Source organism: Pelophylax lessonae (genome assembly GCF_965119305.1).
Source record: "Pelophylax lessonae genome assembly, chromosome: 1".
Taxonomy (NCBI): Eukaryota; Metazoa; Chordata; class Amphibia; order Anura; family Ranidae; genus Pelophylax; species Pelophylax lessonae.
This window is the reverse complement of record NC_138768.1, coordinates 31,668,699-31,689,933: the sequence shown is the minus strand read 5'-3', so window position 1 is coordinate 31,689,933 and position 21,235 is coordinate 31,668,699. Positions and strand designations below refer to the sequence as shown.

The 21,235-nt window shown below is 48.3% G+C and overlaps 1 pseudogene across 1 annotated transcript in view; it reads right to left on the bottom strand.

The window, feature by feature from the left end:
• The window catches only part of LOC309567883 (vomeronasal type-2 receptor 26-like), a 66,540-nt pseudogene extending 55,352 nt beyond the window's left edge, over positions 1-11,188 (bottom strand). Inside the window, exons 1-2 of the transcript in view lie at positions 11,006-11,188; positions 9,974-10,097 (exon numbers count right to left, since the gene is read on the bottom strand). The product of the transcript in view is annotated as a vomeronasal type-2 receptor 26-like (transcript). The remainder of the gene's footprint in view (positions 1-9,973; positions 10,098-11,005) is intronic.
• Between the last annotated feature and the right edge of the window lie 10,047 nt (positions 11,189-21,235).

Sequence of the window (21,235 nt, the reverse complement as noted above, 5' to 3'; positions counted from 1 at the left end):
CAGTGCCGCCCACCAGTGCCCATTATTGCCCACCAGTGCCGCCTATCAGTGCCGCCTATCAGTGACCATCAGTGCCCACCAGTGCTGCCTATTAGTGCCCATTAGTGACCATCAGTGCTGCCTATCAGTGCCCATCAGTGCCACCTATCAGTGCCCATCAATGCCGTCTATCAGTGCCCAGCAGTTCCGCCTATCAGTGCCCACCAATGCTGCATATCAGTGCTACCTATCAGTGCCACATATCAGTGCCGCCTATCAGTGCCACCCCATCAGTGCCACCCCATCATTGCCTCCTCATCAGTGCCTGTCAGTGCAGCCTCATCAGTGCTCATCAGTACAGGAAAAAACGCATTTATTTACAAAATTGTATAGCATAAACAAAAAACTTTTTTTTTTCAAACTTTTCGGTCTTTTTTGTATTTGTTTAGCAAAAAAGAAGAAACAAACTTGTGGTGATCAAATACCACCAAAAGAAAGCTCTATTTGTGGGGGAAAATTACATAAATTTGGTTTAGGTACAGTGTTGCATGACCGCGCAATTTTCATTCAAAATGCAACAGCGCTAAAAGCTGAAAATTGGCCTGGGTAGGAAGGGGGTGAAAGTGCCCTGTATTGAAGTGGTTAAATTGAAGCAAAGTGTAATTTCTTCAGTGTTGTCACATGAAAAGATAGAATAAAATATTTGCAAAAATGTGAGGGGTGTACTCACTTTTGTGAGATACTGTATTTTCCTGGAGATGAAAATACAGTATGTATTTCACCTGGAGATGCGGACGCATCCGGCATGGACACTGCTGCTCCTCTGGCCACCACAGTGCCATCCCTGGGGGACCCACAAATCTGACCGCATAGCTCAAGCTGTGGTTGCGCTCCTTTCCCACGCAATAAATGCTGCGGTACAGACAGCAGTAACTACAGGGATGCAGGATATCAAAAGACAGCTTACCGACCATACCCTTAGGCTGCAAGAAGTGGAAAACAGGGTGTCCAATATAGAAGATGAGGTATACCAATCACACAATTTTGAGCAAACTCAGGACAAGAGTAATACATTTATCCTGCAAAAACTGGAGGACCTTGAAAACAGGGCTCGCAGAAGCAACCTCCATTTCATTGGGGTACCTGAATCTATGCCTCCTTCCACTATCCCTGACTTATGTGCCAAGAAAATACCAGAGGCCTTAGGCATACAAGGCATATGTGTAGTGGAATGGGCACACCGCATGGGGATGCATTCATCTGAGCAATCAACCCTGCAACCGATTATAGCAAAATATCTTAACTACGCCGACAAATTGGCAATTTTCCAGAGATTCAGGCAGTTGAAATCTTTCCAGCTCGACGGAATGAAAATCCTGATCTTTTCTGAATAGTCGGTTGAGGTGGCCAAAAAGCGCAAGGCTTTCCAGACCGTCTGCTCAAAACTTCACCAGGCGCAGATCAAATTTACTCTGGCATATCCTGCCACCCTCCGACTACGGACACCATCCGGCGAACATTTGTCATTTCAGGATCCCTCAGAAGCGGAGTTTTTCCTGCGCTCTCCTCATCTGGGTGGTTCCGGCTCCCTGGCTTCCAAACCTTCTTCGGTTCCTCGTCCACTAGTCCAAAGAAGTCCCCGCAAGGACTCTCCTAAAACATCAGAAATACTCAGAGGCGGTCACCGGTCTTCGTTCAAACCCTCCTCGCTGAAGTCTTCTCACTGTAAGCTAACAACTATCCCTTCTCTATGTTGCTACAGGGATGATCTTGGGCTCTGACCCCCCGCAATTTTAATTTGCACTCTGGGTCACTGTGGGCAGCCTAAGACTCATCCGCTATAGTTGGTTCCTTCACCGCTCTGTTGCGGCATCGACTTACCTTCATGTACCCTGTTATTCTTTGTTTTTTATATGTTTTGTGCAGGCTTCGGCCTTTTATTAGTTACAACATGCTGTCACTGTGGCGGACCCAGGTAAAATCCCTCTTGGGTCTATCGTTCTGATGCTTTACACTCAACTGTGGTGTTTTGGAAGGTAGATACCCAGACCTGCCTTAGTCTATGCCAAGGGTTTAGCCGCCTCCCACAGTACAGCATCTGGAAAAAAGTGAAGTCGCACGATGATTCCTGTGTATTTCCCATGTTGTCTTTATTGTTTCTGGCCATTGCTCTTTTTGGTCTTTACACCCACTCACACCTCCTTGATTCCACGGTTGGAATCTTCCCCTCCACCTCCCCACTACCTGGCCAATCCCACCAATCCGCCTACAGTCATGCCGTTCCCGGCTACACATACACCTGCCCTAACCTCCTTTGTCAGTTTAATTGTCCCGGCAATACATCCCTATCCTCTTAACCCCCCATCAAAATTGTTTCCTTGAATGTTAGGGGCCTGAGGTCCCCCATCAAGAGGATGAAGGTCCTGAGACATCTTAAGCAGCTTGGGGCTGACGTCGCTCTCGTCCAAAAAGAATATCACCTGTCAGCGGCTGATTTTTTTCGTATGAAGAAATTATGGGTGGGTGCGGTTCTTGGATCAGCGGCGGTGGGGCGCAGAGCCAGAGTCTTAATCTTGATCCACAAACGCTTATCCTGTGAAATATTGTCCCACAACTCTGACGATCATGGTCATTATGTTTCTGCTCATCTGAAGTTAAACAATAGAGAGCTGTTGCTATCAAATATCTATGCCCCCCCCCAATAGTCCTGACCAATCTTTCTATCGGGAATTGTCCACACACCTTCTCCGATCTCCACATACCCCCCACCTGATCTGCAGTGATTTTAACTCTCTCATTGATCTGTTATTAGATAAATCTATGACTAGGGCCAAGGCCCCACAACTCATTACACCTGCCCTGCCACCTTTAGCCGCAACCATTGACTTCCTAGGCCTTACGGATATCTGGCGCATTCATCATCCCTGTGATAGGGAATACACCTTTTACTCCCATCAACACAATGTATTCACAAGAATAGATTATTTTTTCTGTTCCGATGCGGTCACCCCTAGGATTGAGGACCCGGAAATACATGACATTGTCATATCTGATCATGCCTCTATATCGCCCGGATAGACAGAGTGTGGAGATTCCCAGGATATCTGAATAACAACACAGAATTTCAATCCTATTTAGCACGGGCGTGGTCTGAATACCCCATAGATAATGTTTCCAACACTTCCGAACCTAACCTTTTCTGGGAAGCTGGTAAGGCCTTCCTAAGAGGGAAAATTATTTTCTATGCTTCGGCACATAAAAAGTCCACTGCCAAACATTATCTCTAAGCTAGCGAACGCCTCCGCCATGCCCAACGCATGCTCCTGTCCCAAGACTCCCCTGCCAATAGACAGAAATGGACTAATGCTAAAAAAGCTTTTGACACGTGGGCGGAAAAACTTGAAATTGTAAAACGAGCAAACTTTTCTGCCACGTTACACAAATTTGGTAACAAGGCAGGTAAGTTACTTACGATATTATGCGGAGCCCCTTACAAACCCACCCATATAGCATCCCTTAGATACCCCACAGGACTGGTAATCTCCACCCCACAAGGGGTGAAATCCATTATCCACAAATTCTATACCTCTTTATACTCCCCTGATCCCTTTGACATCTACCAGGCCCGTTTCTTCCTTGACAAAGTGAATCTCCCCACAATCTCATCTGACCACTTGGAAATGTTAAATGCTCCAATATCCCTCTCAGAAATCCAGGCTACCATAACATTTCTAGCCCCAAACAAAGCCCCTGGTCCAGATGGACTTACAGGGGAATTTTACAAATCCACGCTAGAGTGTATTGCACCTACCTTGCTGGAGGTCTACACCGCCGTCTGGTCCGGAGGTTCCTATCCTCCCACTGGCAACCAGCCGGTGATTAAACTTCTTGCAAAGAAAGGAAAGGACCCCCTTGAACTTGGATCATACAGGCCAATTTCCCTTCTAAATCTAGACGTAAAGATTTTATTGAAGATCGTTGCATCTAGACTTGCACAAATTATGCCCTCTTTGATACACCCTGCACAATCCGGTTTCACCAAGGGCAGATCGGCTGCCTCTAACCTCCGCAAAGTCCTCTCAGCTCTAGACCAGGCTAGGGTTCAGTCGGTGGGGAAGCTTTTGATAATGTCAACTTTGACTGGCTCTCTATGGTTCTTGCAGCCCTTGGCTTTTCGGGGCCTTTCACGCATATTATCAAGGCCATGTATACTTCTCCTGGCTCTGGGTGGCCGGATCTCTCACTGAGGAATTCCGTTTATTCAAGGGTACGAGACAGGGCTGCCCTCTAGTACTACTTTTCAATTTAGCTTTGGAACCCCTTTCTAGGTACCTCCTGGAAGTGGCCCCTCTCCATGGGATTATGGTTGGTTCCCGGGAACTTCGCATATCCCTTTTCGCGGATGATGTACTAATTTTCACCCGTAACCCCTCATCGCATATGCACACAATTGCGTCCACATTCAACAGGTTTAAACTGTGCTAGGGTTTCAGGATAAACTATGCCAAAAGTGAAATTCTCCCCTTGGGTTCCCACTCTAGACCGGCATGGGCATCTTCTTCCCCTTTCACACTGGCATCCACTCATATTACATATCTGGGTATAAAGATAGGCAAACTTCCCTCCACCATTTATACCTTAAACTACCCCCCCCCCACTTTTTCAGAAGCTTTACCAGGAATTGGACATTTGGATGGATCTGCCTCTTTCGCTCTTGGAAGTAAAGATGGTCAGTTTTGCCCGACTTTTATATCCGCTACAAACAATTCCCTTATTGATCAAACATAAAGATACAAAACAAATCGATAAAGCCATTTCTAAATTTCTTTGGAAGGGTAAACGACCATGTATCTCTTTTAGCAGGTTGTGCCTTCCCAGGAGTGAGGGGGGCATAAATCTCCCAGACATTCGGCTTTATAACCTCTCTTGCCTGCTCAGAATAGCCATAGACTGGATCTCTAAATCATTGCATTACTCAAATTATGATTTGGAATCACAGATGTCCACTGTAACGGATCTTTGTACCCCAGCTGGGCACATCCGCCGGACCTGTGTCTCCTGTCCTCCAAACGCACCCACAGCCTGCGGAGAAGCCATATCCAGCCCTTAACCCCTCAATCACGAGACAATCCACACAGGTGTTGAGGGTTAACCATGCAGAGCTTAAACTGTTTATTACATTCCAAGACATACAGTTTTACACACAGCTAATGGGCACTCCCCTTAGCCTTGCAGGGGGGGGGGGATGAGACAAGGACCAACCAATGAGAACTGAACATTTGTACATTGTAACAGGCAGTCTTAATACACACCCCCTGCGGAGAGATGTCTCCAGCTCAGACCATTGTCTGTGTCATGAATCCACACACTTAGACACAGGAACAGGAGGGGGGATGGGCTGTAACATTACATTACATTAACTCAATGCCATGAATCATGCCATCTTCCTTTGTTCAGAGCATGAATAAAGGGAAAATAAAATGCAATAAAAGGGCAATGTCCATAGCTCATAGGAAAATGACACGAAGGGGTTTACAATCCAGGGACAGGGTGATCCGTCACAGTGATCCCCCCTTGTGGAACACTCCGGCAGACCCGGCTTGACCCTTTTCAGGTCAACTTGGGGATGTCCGGATTTAGGTTAGGGGCTGAGTTCCATTTTCCAGGACAACCCATCAGCGTTGCCATTCTGCTTACCAGGGCAGTAGTGGACGGTAAAGTCAAAAGGCTGCAGCGCCAAACTCCAGTAGCTTCTGGCCCATAGTCTGTCGGTAGGAGGCTTGCGCACAGTCCCCTCCAAAACACACAGTGACAGTGGGTTCTGTCACATTTCTCCCCTTTTAAAAACAGACTAACGAGGTTCCTGACCCTCAACTGGTCTGGACCTGCGTTAGTCACAAACTTCCACCCCAGGCAACCAGGAAAAGTAAAAGTATGACTCTGGCGCTGGGGAGCAAAATTGCACATAGGGTCTCCCATGAATAAAAAGAGCCGCTGCAGAGTGGGAACAGCTGTCTGCACTCCTCTGATCCAGGGCAGGGTTGCAGATATTGGGGGGAGCTGAATAATCCTCTGCCCTGATGCCAGCGCTTCCGCTGGTAGGGAATGTAGGCTGGTAGGGCTATGCATTTGGGGAGAAAAAGGTACTTGCTTTCCCCTGGTGTAGTTCCCAGCCGCTGAGAAGGTATCTTGCAGGGACTGTCTCCCGGATTCTTCATCTCTGGTTCTGATGCTGGGCAGAGACCATCAGCGCTCTCTCCTGTAGCCAGCGCTTTTGCCGGGGGGATAAACACTGGGGTAGTGTCCAAGTGCTGGGGAAACGGCTCACTGAGGTCATCCCTTGGACTCCCTGGATCTAACTCTGAGGGTGGGCAGAGGCCAGCGGCACTCTGCCCTGTAGCCAGCACTTCTGCTGGGGGGATGAACATTGGGGTAGTGTCCAATTGTTGGGGAGGGAGAATTGCTTCCTCTACTCCCGGTGGGGATATCTGCTGTTGGGAAAACAGCTCACACAGATCCTCTCTCAGACTCTCCGGATCCAACTCTTTTTCTGATGCTGGGCAGATGCCAGGGGCACTCTGCCCTGTAGCCAGCGCTTCTGCTGGGGCACCAGATGAGATACTCTGGACTTGCTGCTGATCACCATTTCCCAGCCTTCCAGCGCCTGTCTCAACTCCCCCTTCTGAGAACTTCATGCTATTAGCTTGTCTCGCTGCCTGGGGGACCTCCGGTGCGTTCTGGCATTCTAGCGCTCGCAGTGCCCTCTGTATCATCGCTGCTTCTTCCATTGCAGTTAGTACGGGAAAACGCAGGGTCACCCCTGGCCCCATTTGCCTCTCATCTTCGTGACTGTCTGCTATTTCTCTCGGACAGTCCCAGGCAACGGGAGCCATGCCAGGCTGCTGATCAAACAGCCGCTTGTAGGCAATCTCGAGCTCCCATTCCTGCTCAACCAGGAACTCCAATTCCTCCAGGTCACACACCTCGTCGGGGAGGTCCAGCACCTCATCTCGGAAATCCAGAATGTGTTCCAGCCGCCACCCCTCATCGCTCCCAAAGTCTGGGTCTCCGTACATTTTTTGATGGAGCAACCCCACACCGCCATAGCCAACGTCTTCTCTCGGGCTGTCCTTTGCTGTACCTGGCCACAGTTGAGCCGCGAACCACCGGAGGGCTCTGTAGCCTGCGTCCAGCCTCATTTCCTCCTGGACCAATCTTCCGAGCTCCGTCTTCCCTTCATCTCGCGGTCGTTCCCTCAGGAACACCTCTCGCGCACAGTACTGCGTCCGGTACATCTCTGTGGAGGAGGGAAGGATCTTCCCCTGATTGTGCCGCTCGTGGCTTAGCGCCTCATGCCAGAGTTGCCGGCGGATCACATCCTCCCAGCCGAGCCTGGTGTGCTCTGTCGCTGGTCCCCGATGGTGCTTCCGCATGCCTTGCAGCCTCCTCCCGAACTCCGCTCTCATGCTGGCTGGTCCCGTATCACTCCTCGGCAGCTGCCCAGATCTTGAATCCTGGTGGTGGTTTGGATGTCCTGGACTGCAGGAGACATCCCACCGCTGCCACCAATGTAACGGATCTTTGTACCCCAGCTGGGCACATCCGCCGGACCTGTGTCTCCTGTCCTCCAAACGCACCCACAGCCTGCGGAGAAGCCATATTCAGCCCTTAACCCAGGGATCCTCAAACTACGGCCCTCCAGCTGTTGCAGAACTACACGTCTCATGAGTCATTGTAAAACTCTGACATTCACAGACATGACTAGGAATGATGGGAATTGTAGTTCTTGAACAACTGGAGGGCCATAGTTTGAAGACCCTTGCCTTAACCCCTCAATCACGAGACAATCCACACAGGTGTTGAGGGTTAACCATGCAGAGCTTAAACTGTTTATTACATTCCAAGACATACAGTTTTACACACAGCTAATGGGCACTCCCCTTAGCCTTGCAGGGGGGGGGGGGGGGGATGAGACAAGGACCAACCAATGAGAACTGAACATTTGTACATTGTAACAGGCAGTCTTAATACACACCCCCTGCGGAGAGATGTCTCCAGCTCAGACCATTGTCTGTGTCATGAATCCACACACTTAGACACAGGAACAGGAGGGGGATGGGCTGTAACATTACATTACATTAACTCAATGCCATGATTAATGCCATCTTCCTTTGTTCAGAGGATGAATAAAGGGAAAATAAAATGCAATAAAAGGGCAATGTCCATAGCTCATAGGAAAATGACACGAAGGTGTTTACAATCCAGGGACAGGGTGATCCGTCACATCCACCCCCTTCTCTCTGGCAGCGTTGCTGCACGCCAAGTGGAAAACCATGCCCTCACGTCTTCAACACAATATCCTATTGAAAGATACGGTGATAGCCTGGAGAGAAACTAGAAAACGGTTGAGACTCCCTCTCTCTGTCTCTAAACATCTGCCACTAATGGATAACCCAAATTTCATCCCCGGGCTGCACTCAAAAGTGTTTGACATATGCCACCAAAATGGCCTTATAAACTTCTCTGACCTGTGTGACCTCGACACAGGAAAACCACTGGCGATCAGGGACTTATTGGAACAATTTAAACTGCCGGTGTCACACACCTTCTCTTTACTTCAATGCTTCAGCTTTCTCCAATCTCTCCGAAAGGATTCCCTCTGGAGATTTCAGGACCCGCTAACGGACCCCCTACTGGCTAGCGGGAAATACAGCATATCCGTTATTTACAAACCATTTCAGTGTCTTTCCTCTTCCCATCATGCCACCACCTCAGCAGCCAACTGGGCTAAGAACTTCCCGATGGAGGACATAGTGTCGAAGATCTTTGTGGGCTATAATCGGACTATACGCTTAACACCCAATGAGGTCTGGAGGGAAACGCAATTGAAGATCCTGCAAAGGCCTTATATCCCTTTCCTCTCTAACAAGGACAACCCCCACAGCAGTGTTTGTCCACTCTGAAAATCCAACAGACCTAACCTACATCACAGATTTTGGTCGTGTTCTTTCATATCTGTGTTCTGGGACCAAATGATCTCATTCATTAAAAGAAATTACCCTCATTCAGCTCCCAAAAGACCCCCTCCTGCTCATATTTGGCTACTGGTACAAGCAACTTCAGATATGGACAAACCGCCCGTCACCCCATCCTCGCACCTGGATTCTAACTTGTTTGCTTGTGGCTCGCAGAGTTATCATTGCAAATTGGATATCTCCGGTGTGTCCTTCCATATCGCAGGTTCATAGAGAACTTCAGAGCCTTCTCTCCAAGGACCAAATCAATACAGACTGCAATCGTAAGTCATCCTCTGACCGCTTTACTGACAAATGGCAGGAATTTCAGGACTCACTACCCAGGGATGTGGCGTCTGGATCAACTAATGAGACATTTAAGTATTTGCTCCCTGGCTAGGGGTTAGTCACTGTAGGCCCCGATTGGCTCGTGTTCTTTTCCTGTCCCCCCCTCCCACCCTCTCCCCCTTCACTTCCCTGTTCATTCCCTCCCCAAATGTGGTTCAACTTATAGTTGATTACTACAGATCCATCCAACTAGGATTCTAGTTTTTATGCATTAGTGTCTGGACCTTATACTGTTTGTAATCGTTCAGGACCATTACCTGTGGACCTGCTAATGCCTATTCCAAAAATTTTTGTAAAATGTTGTTCATCGGTTTCATGCTTTTATATGTACCGCTGTTTGATTTTTAATAAAGTTTATTGAAAAAAAAAAAAAAAAAACATGATAAGAGCCCAGTAAACTGTCTGTAGTTAGTTTGAACTCTATCTCTGTATACATGAGGGTTTCCCTCAATAATCCAAAAACGTGTAAGCTACAAGTAGTATGACACCATCCCACATATTATATCCTGCACCACTAGAGTATGATAGACTCTGCTTTTGCACATCTGTGAATTTCAGTGAAAAGTTAAAAAACTGTATATAAATACAGTTCTATGTATTATATATGTTGTATGTATATATAAAAGGTATACCAGTCTTATTGGATATCTGCCCTTCTGAACATGGGACACAGTCATAGCAGCAGGAGTGGATTGAAGATCTGGGCTTTTTTCTGAATCCGGGCAAACAAGAGTCCACACACTTAGATTCCAGCTTCTAAAAAAAGTATAAAAAATAAAATTGGAGATTCAATATTAGTGTGTTGCAAAATGTTACTGTATCTCCTTATCCATTGCTTCCATTGCACTTTAAAGTGCATGCAAACCCCAAATCTATTTTTCCATAGGGCTGCCAACATATTGTGTATAGTCTGGAGATCCTGCCAGGAAGAAGAATTCTTATTTCATGCTTTAACACTAAGCCACTGCCCCACATATTGGAGGAATACTCATGGCAGACTTACAGTGCTGATAATATTGAGGCAATTGTTTAGCGTTGTCAGCCAGCTACAGGAAACGCTGCTTCTGGTGTGATCTCCGGAAAATAAACTGCAAAGCATTCACAAAAAATGAATTGCTTAACAAAATGAAATACAGTGAGACATGATGCCTAACGTACTGAAAAAAAAAATATATACATATATATATTTTAGGTTTACATGCACTTTGAAGTGTAATAAAAATATTTTTGCAGCTGAATGGTGTCAGCTTTGCCCTGTTTATTTTTATCTTTTTCATTTTGAACAGGTATAACAAAATTATTCCAATACAGTATTTACCAGAGCAATCAGGAGGAATATGAGAGTATGGGCTACATACACTTAAAATAATTTTAACCTGAAGGACAGAAGTCATTCCCTATAGAGAACCCCATAGTCCCCCCATAGCAGAGTATGAGTAAGAAATGATCCCTAAAAATATTTTACTTTCTTGTTTAATTTCTGTGTTATTTATACCTATATGTGAAGGGCAGATAAGGCTAATATAATATTTGAAACAATAAAGTTCATGGGTGATGCTCAGAAATGTCATTGCTTGACTATAATATTTAAATATCTGTTGTAAAAAATGTAAAACGAGTGACCAATATCATGAGAAGTGAGTGCCACATGTGCTCCTCCTCACCGTATTATTGCCTTCATCCCATATTATATTGTTGGGGTTGATGTGAAGTTGGTTTTCCTCATTAGCCCATGGTGTGTATAAACCAACATCAGAAGAGCTTACTGTAAAGAGGCGGGTAGACTTTATAAAATTTTCTATTTTGTAGTAGAATGGAAATCCACCATTTTCATCAAAGAAGGTCATTCTGTCTTCCGTCTTAAATGGATTTGTTAGTTTTTTCACATATTTATGCAACTGGAGAACAGAAAATAAAAACACAAACAAGTTAAAGCTGAAGTTCAATTTGTTTATATCTTGCTTTCCCTTGTTTCTCCATCCCCTTTATCAAGTTTTATTTTTAATAAAATCGTTCTGTTTATATTATATGCCTTATTTTATTTTATTTTTTTCCCAAAAAGCTTTATTGAACAAAGTACACATTAGAAAAGGGTACAACAGTTGGATCATTCCGATCATCATTCTCGGTGATCCAATATTAACTAAAGTAGTAATAAACCGCATTTACATAGTATCGTAGAAACACAAAGAATTTCTATAAATGAAAAGAATCAATCCTGTTTTATATATATATAATATATCCTTATTTTATATTCAATAGTTTTTAATGATTTTCAAACAAATACAAAGATGACTTACTGTATATATCCGATTCAAAACAGTGTATACTCCTAAGGGACAATGCTCGTTTAATAGTAGCATTAAGTACATAAGGTAAACTTATTTAGTGCAACACAGCACTTTAAAATATTTGCCTATGCAACAACAAGTTGTCATATTTCTGTTAAAGTGATACTAAAGTCTTGTTTTTTTTTCTATAAAAATAACAAATATGTTGTACTTACCTGCTCTGTGTAATGGTATTGCACAGAGCAGCCCAGATCCTCCTCTTCTTGGGTCCCATGGCAGCGCTCCTGGCCCTTCTCTCTTGTTAAGTGCCCTCTAGAGCAAGCAGCTTGCTATGGGGCACCTGAACCGAGCCGCAGCTCCATGTATCCATTTAGATATGGAGCTGTGGTTAGGCCCCACCTCCACTCTCTTCTCTTTGACTAACTGACTTTGATTGACAGCAGCAGGTGCCAATGGTGTTGCTGCTTTTTTCCAGCCAATCTGGAGGGAGAGTTCGGATGGCTAAGGCACCCGTTGACATCTCTGGATGAAGATGGGGCTCAGATAAGTATTAGGGAGAACTGAGGGGGGCTGCTGCACACAGAAGTTTTTTTTTTTTTTATAATCTTAATGCATACAATGCTTTAAAGTTATTCTAAGGTCATTAATAAATAAATAATTCAATAACAAACATGTTATACTTACCTGTTCTGTGCAGTTGGTTTTGCACAAAGCCGCCTTGATCCTCCTCTTCTTGGGTCCCTCTTCTGTGCTCCTGGCCCCTCCCTCCTGTTGAATTCCCCCACAGCAAGCAGCTTGTTATGGGGGCTCCCGTGCCAAGTCACAGATCCCTGTGTCCATTCAGACATGGAGTCGCGACCAGGCCCCACCACCTCTCTCTCCTAATTGGCTGACTGACTTTGACAACAGCTGGAGACAATCAGGCTGCGCTGCTGTCTTAGCCATTGATGTAGATATATATTTAAAAAAAATAAAAAATCAACACAAAACAGCATTTAGGGTGCAAACTGTGCTGTTCCATGGTAAATACAGTTAGCAACTAGGTTAGTAAACACTATTGAGCATTCCCATTATCTTTGTCTTGATTATGCTTCCTAAGTTGTCAAAGGCTTATGGAATTTTTCAGTTAGAAACAAAATATAAGACCTATGCTTTTCATTATCGTAGCCTAAAGCTATTTGCCTTTTCACTTCACTGATATTTTTAATCTCATTAGATTTCCATCTTTTATTTATGGATAGCCTAGCTTCAAACAAAACATGCATATTAATAGGTTGGCGGGTACTTTCTCTGTTACTATATTAAGAAGAGCGAGTTCAGGATTAGGAAAAACGATACAGATGAGGGCCAGACCATAGCATATGCATCAAGGTGCCAATAAGGCTGCAACCAACAAGTGTTGTCCGGTGGGATAGAAATTTGGACACTGTATAAGGGGTTATATATAGAGTTGAGCGAACACCTGGATGTCCGGGTTCGGTGGGTCTGGCTGAACTTAAAAAAAAGTCCGGGTAACCCGAACTTTGGTGACCCGAACTCTTGAGCACTAAAATGGCTCTAAAAAAAACATGGAAAGGGCTAGAGGGCTGCAAATGGCAGCAAAATCTTCTTAAGAGTATGGCAAGTGCTCTGCAAACAAATGTGGATAGGGAAATAACTTAAAATAACATAAAAAAAATAATCATCTTGATCTAGGAGGACAAGGCACCTATTGGAGTAGGAGGTTGAGGTGGCGGTGGATTTGGCGGTGTAGGTGGAAGCGGCGGTGGAGGAGGACGAGGTAGTCAACACTGGTTTTTGTTTTTTTTTTTACAAATCAGTGAGTTTATTGAAAAAAAAAGAAAAAAAAAATTAAAACAAGTTTTACAACAATAAACTTAGAAATTCAACAGATGTCATCAAGGACCATGCATATAGGTACAGTTTAAGCAAGGCACTTCAGTTGGGCACAGTGGTTAACATTACTTGCACAGAGCACACATAGAGTAGGATTTGCTACTTGCGGGGGTCACAGTCATGGGCAGGAGGCGTCTCAGCTCCCCGTGTCCGGGCTCTGGACCCACCTATCCCATATCTTAGTGAATTTGGCTGGATTTCCCCTGTTCTTATACATGAGTTTATGGTACGGTAGGACCACATTGACTTCAGCCTTCCAGGCACCGAAGGTGGGCGGGGAATCTCGCATCCACCTTCGGGCGATCAGCTTTCGAGCTATGAACAATGTGGTCTGGAGAAAAATAAGTTTGCTTTTGTCCATATCCTCATCTGGATATATACCCAGCAGGCACTGTTTGGGGACCAGCTGTACCGGGGAGCCCATCTTGTCGTGAAGGAAAGTAACGATTTGTTTCCAGTACCCCTGGAGCTGAGGACAACTCCAGAGGAGGTGGAAAAAGGTGCCCACAGCCAACCGGCACATTGGGCAACTGGGTGACACTTCAGGCCTGTAGCTCTGGAGGCCAATGGGGGTTAGATATGCCCGGTGGAGAATGAAAAGTTGGGTGAGTCGATCCGACAGTCTGGGGGACACAGTTTTGCACGACCCCAGAGCATCATCCCATTCATCATCTTCTATAGTCCCTATATCTGCCTCCCAGGGGGTTTTAGCTGCATAGGCGAGCGCCGTGGAACTAGGAGTGTGGAGTTCTGCGTACAAGATGGAGATCAAGTGTTGGGGGTCGGTACTCTTAAGGAATTCTAACATAGAGGGGGTCTCCAGAGGGTGGGGAGGGGTCGGGAATTGGGCCCTAAACGCATGTCTAAGCTGGCAGTATCGGAAAAGCATGGAGGCTGGGAGGTCAAAGGTGGAGCTCAGGTCAGCGAATGTGCGTAGGGTCGTCCCATGCAGCAAGTGTGAGAGGGAGTGAATCCCTTTACTACACCAGAGCTCAGGGTCCGGCACAGACACGAACTCCGCCAGAGTCGCATTGTGCCAGAGGGGGGTATGAGTGTGTAGGGCTGGGTACTGCATCTTAGTCATAACCACCTCCCAGACCCTGCCATAATGATACAGCAAGGAGTCCGTCTCACCTGCAATCTCGGATCCCCTCACCCCCCGAAGAATAACAGTCAGTGGTTCGTCAGTCATCTGGGACCACCTGGGGCACAGGAGCTGCAGAAAACGTGTCCTGTCGGGCTTGTCTATGTGAAACAAGTGGGACAATTGGGCGGCTAGGTAGTAGAGGTTGAAATCCGGCAGGGCCACGCCACCCAGATCTGAGGGATTTTTAAGTTTGCGCCAGGCAAGCTTGTGCCTGCTCTGGCCCCATACAAAAGCTTTGAGAAGGGATTCCATTTGTTTGAAATATTTTAACGGCAGGTATAACGGGGAATGCCAGAGAATATAAAGTATTTTCGGGAGCAGGACCATTTTTACAAGATTCACCCTCCCCATAACACCTAGGGGGAGCCTTGCCCATATTTGGGTTTTGGCTTTGATCAGGTCATAAAGGGGTTGGACGTTATCCCGGATGTAGTCGCGGGGGTCAGTCGTGACTATGACTCCCAGATACTTGATCTTCGATACTCGCTGTAGGGGTAAGGGTGAGGGGGACCGGGGTGGGGCAGGATGATCTACAGGCAGGATCTGGGACTTGTCCCAGTTCATCTGCAGGCCGGAGTATCTGCCATATCGTTCTATCAATTGCAAGGCCGTGGTAAGAGAGGCGTCCGAGTCCGCCAAGTACAGCAACGTGTCGTCCGCATACATGCTAAGCTTTTCGGTCAGGGGTCCCATACGCAGTCCTTCTATACCGGGGTGATTACGGATAGCAATGGCTAGTGGTTCGGCCGCCAAGGCGTACAGTAAAGGAGAGAGTGGGCAGCCCTGTCTCGTCCCCCTGGTAAGCGGGAACGATTCAGAGGTCCTGCCATTCGCAAGAACCTTGGCGACCGGAGCACTATACATCAAGCGGATCCACTTAATGAACCGCGGGCCAAACCCGAACCTCGCAAGGCATGCCCAGAGAAAGCTCCACTCCACAGAATCGAAGGCTTTGGCCGTGTCCAGTGTCACAACAACCCTGCTGCCCGAGTTCTCATGCCGAGCCTGTAAATTCATATGTAACCTACGGAGATTAAAGGATGTGTTTTTTCCGGGCATGAAGCCTGTCTGATCACCATGTATCAGTGACAAGATGACCCGATTTAAGCGGATGGAAAGAATTTTTGCAAGCACTTTAACGTCCACCTGAAGGAGGGAGATCGGGCGGTACGACTCCGGGAATCGGGGGTCCTTACCCGGCTTAGGAATCAGCACGATCAATGCCTCCCTCATGGACGCGGGTAACCTATCTTCCTCAAAGATGGCGGTAAACAACCTCAGTAGCTGCGGCAGAAGAAGTTCGGAGAAATGGGCATAAAACTCAATGGGGAGTCCGTCCGTCCCTGGGGACTTAGACCTGGGGAACCCGGACACGGCCTCAGCAATCTCATCTGCCGATATCGGAGCCTCCAACTCAGACACCTGTTCATCAGTAAGCCTAGGGAACTCAACCTCATCCAGTAGCAAATGCATTTCCGTGAGGTCATCAGGAGCCCGAGACGTGTACAAATCTGCAAAGAATGATCGGAACCTGTCTGCAACAACCACGGGGTCAGTCACCAAGTCACCCGATGCGGTCTGAAGTGAGATGACTACTGGGGGCCTGTCTTCACAGTGAACCAAATAAGCCAGTAGTTTCCCGGCCCTCTCACCATGCTCAAAGATCTTCTGACGTTGGAAGAACATCCTGTTATTAGCCTGTTCGAGCTCAATTTGAGCAACTGCTCTCGTCAGTTCCCTAAGGCGGGAGGCCCCATCACTGGAGGGGGTGGCCACGAAGTCAGCCTCCGCCTCCCGAAGGTCAGCTATCGCACTGTCGTGCGCCGCCGCCGACCCAGCCTTGAAGGCCTTAATGTGGGATATCAGGGTAGCGCGTGCGTGAAGCTTAAAGGCCTCCCATATCGCCAAGGGAGACGCCGTGCCCACATTGTCACTAAAGTATCGTTCCCACTGGGTGTCGAGCGAGGCCTCCGCCGGCAACAGTGAAAGCCAGAGCGGGCGCAGACGCCAGGCCGGTGGCGACCTGTCGTGTGGCAGCCCGATCGACACCCAGTAGGGGCAGTGGTCTGACAAGGACCTGGGGAGGAACCCTACTGTCAACAGTCAGGGAAGTAAAGTTTTAGAGAGTAGAATCAAATCAATACGGGACATCGAATGGTGGGTTGTGGAGAAGCAAGAATATTCCCGTCTGGTTGGGTACCTGACCCTCCACGTGTCCACCAGGCCCACACTGTCCATCAAGCGCGCGAACCGGGTGGAGGTGGGGGTCCCGCTCACGTGTGGAGTCGCCTGCGTCCTATCAACGCTCGGGTCCATCACAGTATTAAAGTCCCCGAGCCAAACCGCGGGAAGTCCCGGGTTTTGAGCCATAAAAGTCAATCCCTCCGTGATCACAGCCATGGCGAATGGTGGAGGTACATAATAAGCCAGTAGCAGCCACGGTTCACCAAATATCAACACAGACATAAAAATAAATCGACCCTGAGAATCAACCCGAGATCCCTGGAGCTGGAAGTGGACATGTTTGGATACCAGCACCGCCACCCCCCGGGAGTGGGAGGTGTGGGCAGAATGATACACCCACCCTATCCAGGGACGCTTAAGGGATAGGTGCATGCGCCCCTCCAAATGCGTCTCCACAAGAATCAGTACATCAGGCTTATGTTTTTTCAAGATGGCAAAGGCCGCGGAGCGCTTCACCTTATCTCGCAGGCCTCTGACGTTCCACGTCATTAGTTTAATATTAGCCATCATGGGACAGTTGTAGCAGGATATCAGGTGCACCCAGGGATCTCGGGAAATGCCATGTCCCCCGTCGGCTGCGGGTGCGTGCGCAGCAGCGAACCAGGCCACAAGGCGAGTCGCTCCACACATCCCCCGGGCCGACACCGGGGATACAGTAAATGAAAAGCAATGGTATCAGAAAACATCTATGCACGGTCCAATAAACAGTTGCAGTATAACATAACAAAAAAAAAGAATAACCCCCAACCCCCCACCCCGCCCTGCACCCACCCCAACTTGTGCGGGCCTGTAGTCCCAAAAAACCCAAAAACAACAGCAACAAGGCCCCCGTCATAGCCAGCCAAAAACAAAGGGGGGAAAGGGAGATCTCGTGTACGGCATGGAAGGCTGTCCCCCGCGATAACTCCAGACATGCGACAGTCCAGAGAACCAATTGCAGGGTGCGGGAAAAGAAAGACAGGGGGGTCAGCCGAACCATGCAAGCAAAAATTGGGAGTTTAGGCCAGACGGGGGCCATATACCTGGCCCCAGCAGGTGTCAGGGGCGAAATAACGCTGGTCAGCATGTCACAATTCTCTCCCGGGGCTTGAGGCGTGTTGGAACGTAGCAGGGCTCTCTAGCCCCGTCGCCTAGAGATGGACCCTCTCAGCCAGGGGAGGTGAAGCAGTACTGTTCGGTGTCAGGTGGCTAGTGCATGTATACAATGTCCGTCTGGTCACGGCCAAGGCACAGAGTTCAGCTGCCGGTGATGTGGAGAGGGAGAGACAGCCAAGGCATGGACCAGATCCAGAGGCACATCAAGTGGAATAGAATGTTGAGGAAAAAAAGAAATTTTGGAAAAAAAAAAAAAAAAGGAACAAGGGGGGGGAAGGGATAAAAACAAGGGGAAACGTACAGTTGAATGTATAAGGGGGGAGAAGAACCTGAGGAAGCAAGATGCCAGTGTCAGAAGGTTTCCCAATTCAGCCGCGGGTTTCAAGGTGCTCCAGCCACGCTATGGCCGCTTCCGGATCGTCAAAGAAGTGAACCCGGTCCTCTCCTTCAACACGGAGTCTGGCTGGGTAGAGCATTGCGTATTTGAGATGTTTAATCCTAAGTCTGCGCTTGGCCTCCATAAAGTTCTTTCTCTTCCTCTGTACCTCAGCCGAGTAGTCCGGGAATATTGCCACCCTGTTGTTTCCCATTGGGATGTTCCCCTTCTCCCTAGCCAGGCGAAGGATAGTGTCTCGGTCTCGGTAATTGAGGAATTTGGCGATGAACGTGCGGGGGGGGAGCTCCCTGGGGTGGAGGTCGGCCTGACAGGCGGTGCGCCCGCTCCACCACGAATGTGGGGGAGAATGAGTCCCGGCCATACGTTTGAATAAGGAGATTCTCCAGGTATGTGTTGGGGTCTCTACCCTCCGATCCCTCAGGGAGCCCAATGAAGCGGAGGTTACACCGTCTCAGGCGGTTCTCCATATCATCCTGTTTGGCGAGGATTTGAGACACCTGGTCCTGCAATCGAGCGGTGGTGTGCTGCAGCGGGGGGAGGGAGTCTTCCATTCCCCCTATCCTGTGTTCCGCCTCTGTGACCCTCTCCCGCAACTGCCTCATATCTTGCCGGATTAAAGAAATGTCTACCTTTACCTCATCGATCTTAGAGGTCAAGGACGCCTGGCATACAGAGATTGCCTCCAGCACCGTCGCTGTGTCAGCGCCGCCCTTCGATCCCGCGGCCGTGGACGGCCCGGCGCCATCTTGGATCGGGGCCTCCCCAGCCTGTCGGCGAAACTTCTCTAGCTTGGCCGCTGCATCCGAGGGCTTCTTCGGCGGCGACATGACCCGTGGGGTGTCCGGAGTGTGTAGGGGTAGGTGGCGGGTCAGTTCGAGCCGAGAGGGTACAGGATTATCAAGGTAAGGATGTGTGGGTGACGGAGCTCCAGCTACTCACGTCTCACCTCATGCTGCGCCAGGCCACGCCCCACTGGTTTTTGTTTTTAATTGTATATTTTTTTAAATTAGGGTACACCCCAAAAGAGTGAGAAAGATCAAAAATACAACAATGGCTGGGTAAGGCCGGTATACATGTCTATTCTGCACAAGGTACGGACAAGTCCTGTGGGATCCATGCCTGGTTAATTTTAATGAACGTGAGCTTGTCCACATTGGCTCTAGACAGGCGGCTGCACTTGTCTGTGATAACGCCCCCAGCCATGCTAAATACACATTCAGATAATACACTGGCTGCAGGGCAGGCCAGCACCTCCAAGGCGTAAAGGGCAAGCTCAGGCCATGTGCCCAATTTGGAGACCCAGAAGTTGAAGGGGGCAGACCCATCATTCAGTACGTGTAAAGTACGTAAGGAACTATATATGGTATATGATAAGGAACGGTGATGGCGGTGGGGGGGCTTTTTTCCCCCTTCTGGGTTGAGTCTGGCCTTGGAAAAGGTATGTGTCCCTGGTTGTGGGCCGGGCTCTCCCAAAGCTGTCTAATTTCTGAGGCCTTCTGGTAGGGACGGGGCTGCACTGGTCTTGCCAGGGACCAGGATTCTGAAAAGCCTGTGGGGTATGTGCCCCTGGAGTGGCAGTCCAGGGGTGCCATAATTCACGGTGGATGCAACACTATGAGTATGGCACCAAGGACACTGCACTTCCTACACACGCTTTCACACCTGCCTCTAGGGCCGGACCTTTTGGTCAGGAGTCAGGACCAGAGGAATTTTTTATTCCTGGCCGAAGGGCCTGCCATAGTATTGCAACGTGGCACTAACCTTGCACTTCTCCACTATCCCTTTCCCCACTTTTATGTGTTGTGTCTCTCACGTTTTGTGTTTTTTATTGTGGCGGTACACTTTATTTTGCACAGCGTGATTAGTAGGGTGTAGGTCCTTGGGCCTGTCCCTGAAAGTCTTGGGAGGGGGTGGATATGGCCTTCTGGCTTGGTTCACCCTCTCTCATGGGGTCTCTCTTCGGGAGAGCCCCACCTAGTACTTGGGGTGGTCTGTTTCAACAGACCTCCTAAAGAACGGGGCTGCCTGGTTTCGGCCAGGTTAGGCAGTGTAAGTACCCCAGTCCCTGTCAGGAGCCTTGCGCCTGGGGGATCAGGGTCATGGACCATGTGTACACCCTGTGCACTTTTTATGTTTCACTTTTTTGGTGTGCACTTTTTTATGCACCCACCGGGTGATAGTCTGAGTGTGTTCACACACCACGGGCTTAAAAAAAAAAAACAAAACAGCTGGTGGTCCTAGTTGTTGTGGCGTACGGACAAAGCATTTCCACATTTCATACATGCTAACCCTGCCTTCTGAGGTGCTGGTGGTGCCCTGGCTGGGTTGGCGACCTCCTCCTCTGCCTTCGCCTTGTGCTTCCACTGTGCCCCCGCTGTTAGGTGGGAATGCCACCAGCATCGCTTCTCGACCTTTTGGCTAAGATCATGTGTAGTATCTGTTGTTATCAGTTATCTGGGTGCCACCCTGCTGTGAACATGGTTCCTCCTCCTCCATCTCCTCCTCCTCCTCATCCTCCACCTCGTCATCCTCCAGAACTGTGCCCTTGCTGGACAATTGTGGACCTGGCGTTTGTGGGTTCAGGAACCCACCCTCGGAGCCACTTGTGAATGACTGCCCTGAAAGCCTTGGAAATGATCACTGCTCCGGATGCGGAGGCGGTAGAGGATGACGATAAGGAAGCGGAGTAGGAGGAGTTAGCAACAGGAGGCAAACTGAAGCACCCTGCAATCCTTAGTGGTGGAAGGAGATGCGCCAAACAAATTTAAAGGGTGTATCTCACAGTAACATAATCAGCAAACGCTGCAAAATTATTAATTGTATA